Genomic DNA, 3,245 nt, shown 5'->3' with positions numbered 1-3,245 from the left:
TAGGGGCGGGATTCAGTGGCCAAGAGTGCAGTGCGATGGTAGGGCGAGGGGGCTGTTTGGAGAGGGGTGTCGATGACCAGTCAGGACACAAACGTGGCTATCAAGTAACAGGATACACTTTGTATAGAGAGAGAGGGAAAGGTTACTTCACCCTTTCTTGATAGAGCTAGCACAGAGGTACGTATGTCACTCACACCTGTCCTATCTGTCACTCATGTACACATTCACGCGCGCTTTTCTCATACCTTGCACATCTCAGGTCGCGGGAGGTTAACTAAGAGCGAGGGGCAGTATGTATGTCACCGTGTGTGTGTGTGTGTGTGTGTGTGTGTGTGTGTGTGTTCCAGAGGTGCGAAATGAACGACTCAGTGACACGCAAGATTCTTTTCCACATTACATTTTGACTGTGAGACGAGAAAGGAAATGGAAAAGTAGGTTGTCAGTGAGAGAGAGAGAGAGAGAGAGAGAGAGAGAGAGAGAGAGAGAGAGAGAGAGAGAGAGAATTTTAATGTTTAGGTGCCGTGAGATAAGAAGGGAAACACCAACTAATCCTTTCAATCATTCCTTTAAAACTAAGACACACTAACATAATTATAAAGAAAAACATGAAAAGAAAGAGATTACACAGACGTGCTGAAGAATATGAAACGTGTGTGTGTGTGTGTGTGTGTGTGTGTGTGTGTGTGTGTTACTTGATGGAGAGAGAGAGAGAGAGAGGGAGAGAGATTACCGGTGTTGACGCTGATGTTAATTTGGATAGTGGAGGAATGATGAGTCTGTACAGATGAGGAGATTGTGGCGTTAATGAAGGTGAAATTACAGGGGTTGTCAAGAATGTGGTGTTAGGATTTCAGTGGCAGTGGTGTGGATGGGGTGACCTAGGTGCAGTGGTGTTAGGATTTCAGAGACAGTGGTGGAATACAAATGGTGGCAGCGGTGTGGATAGGATGGTCTGTGCAATAGTGTTAGGTTAGGATTTCAGTGGCAGTGGTGGAACACAAATGGTGGCAGCGGTGTGGATAGGATGATACGTGCAGTGGTATTAGGATTTCAGAGGCAGTGGTGGGACACAAATGGTGGCAGGGGTGTGGATAGGATGGCCTGTACAATGGTGTTAGGATTTCAGAGGCAGTGGTGGGAAATAAATGATGGCAGCGGTGTTGAGTAGGGTGGGGGTCTAGGTGTAGTGGTGTTTGGGTATTAGTGGCACTGTTAAGATAGAAATGGTGGCAGTAGTGCTGATGGGATGGCCTAGGTGCAATGGTGTTAGGAATTTAGTGGCGATGTTAGGATACAAATGGCAGCAATGCATGCAATGGGTGGCCTAGGTGCAGTGGTTGTCAAGATTGCAGTGGCAGTAATGGGTTACAAATGGTGGCAGCGGTGTGGATGGGATGGCTTTTTTTTTTTTTTTGCAGTAACATGTTGTAGTAGTGGTGGTAGATACAGATCAGTCGTAGTATCAAATCGTATTATTATTATTAGTAGTAGTAGCGGTGATGTGTACAGATTGATTTGATTGATTGATGTAGTGAGGTGCAGCTAAGAAGAATTTATCGCTGATACCGTATTTTTTATATTTTTCTTCTGATAAGCTTGGTGACAGTTAATGTTGCAGATGTAGTGCTACTGCTACTTGTTATTATTGTTATTATTATTATTATTATTATTATTATTATTATTATTATTATTATTTTATTATTATTATTATTATTATTATTATTATTATTATTATTATTATTATCATCATCATCATTATCATCATCATTGTTGTTGTTGCAAGTTGCATTGTTGTAAATGAAGTTCTATTTTACTGCATGCTACATAGGACTCTCTCTCTCTCTCTCTCTCTCTCTCTCTCTCTCTCTCTCTCTCTCTCTCTCTCTCTCTCTCTCTCTCTAGGTGAAAAACATTCCACTTGAGAAATTTTTCCTTATTTTACCGTTTCTTACATATATTTCTATCCCTTGTATATATTCGTGTGTGTGTGTGTGTGTGTGTGTGTGTGTGTGTGTGTGTGTGTGTGTGCGTGCGTGCGTGCGTGCGTGCGTGCGTGCGTGCGTGCGTGCGAGCGTGCGCGTGCGCGCGCGTGTGAGTGCGTGCGCGCGCGCGCGCGCACGCCAAGTTTTGAAGTCGCCTAAGGTTTGTTAGCAGCGTAATGAACTAATATTTATTGTTTTAACATCAATAATACTCTTTATTATGCGTTGTCACGCTCAGTGTGTGTGTGTGTGTGTGTGTGTGTGTGTGTGTGTGTGTGTGTGTGTGTGTGTGTGTGTTTTACGTGACCATCCATCCGTCTCCTCTCAACACACACATACACACACACACATACACACCATTTCCTCTCCCATTTAGACGAAACAATGAGTGTCATTTCCATGAAGGCACACTAAAAAATCCTGTCATTCACCCACTCACTGAATCAGTCACCTAGCTCTTATAATTTACCCAGTCGGTCAGTCAGTCAGTTCATTCGTAACTCACTCATTCATAGTCAGTCAGTCAGTCAGTCAGTCAGTCAGTCAGTCTCAAAATTCACTTTACTGGTCATCGAAAAATTGTAATACGAGTAATGTTATTATTATTATTATTATTATTATTATTATTATTATTATTATTACTCTTATTACTATTATTTGAACAAAATCTGTAGTATTAAATTTTAAAAAATCAAATAATTCATCACAGCTTCCCTATATCGTTATTTCTTTAATGAACACAGACTCGTAAAATCTGACGTGTTGGTGATTTTCTCTCTCTCTCTCTCTCTCTCTCTCTCTCTCTCTCTCTCTCTCTCTCTCTCTCTCTCTCTCTCTCTCTCTCTCTCTCTCTCTCTCTCCCCCCTCCCCCTTTGGAAGCGTAACGTTGGGGATATGGTGAAATTAATGACTCAGAGAGGAAGAGCAGACGAGGGAAAAAGTGTAGGAACTTCGTCCTCTTATTTTCGTTCTGTCTGTATCAGTTGTACATTTCTGTATTTTCTCTATCTGTACATCATTTAATTTTTCCTACTTGTATATTTGGATTTTTGTTAGTATCGTGTCTCTCTCTCTCTCTCTCTCTCTCTCTCTCTCTCTCTCTCTCTCTCTCTCTCTCTCTCTTACCTAACACACATTTCTCAAGGCAGAGTAATGTAACTTTCGTACAAGAAGCAAAACTCGGTACCTTCAGTATCGTACTATAATTTTTATATACTATATATTTATAGTTGTTAATTATTTTTATTATTATTATTGTTATTA

General features: G+C 41.1%; 1 protein-coding gene across 2 annotated transcripts in view; it reads left to right on the top strand.

The window, feature by feature from the left end:
* LOC135102816 (protein c-Fos-like) overlaps nucleotides 1–3,245 on the top strand; it is a 39,647-nt gene continuing 36,402 nt past the window's right edge. The window contains exon 1 of one of the 2 annotated variants that reach the window (XM_064008353.1): nucleotides 1–177. The gene's annotated coding sequence lies outside the window, so the exon portion shown is untranslated. The remainder of the gene's footprint in view (nucleotides 178–3,245) is intronic. The other variant, XM_064008354.1, reaches the window with a different exon arrangement.

The sequence above is a fragment of the Scylla paramamosain genome, chromosome 8, assembly GCF_035594125.1.
Source record: "Scylla paramamosain isolate STU-SP2022 chromosome 8, ASM3559412v1, whole genome shotgun sequence".
NCBI classification, from domain to species: domain Eukaryota; kingdom Metazoa; phylum Arthropoda; class Malacostraca; order Decapoda; family Portunidae; genus Scylla; species Scylla paramamosain.
This window is presented reverse-complemented; position numbering and strand designations above follow the sequence as displayed.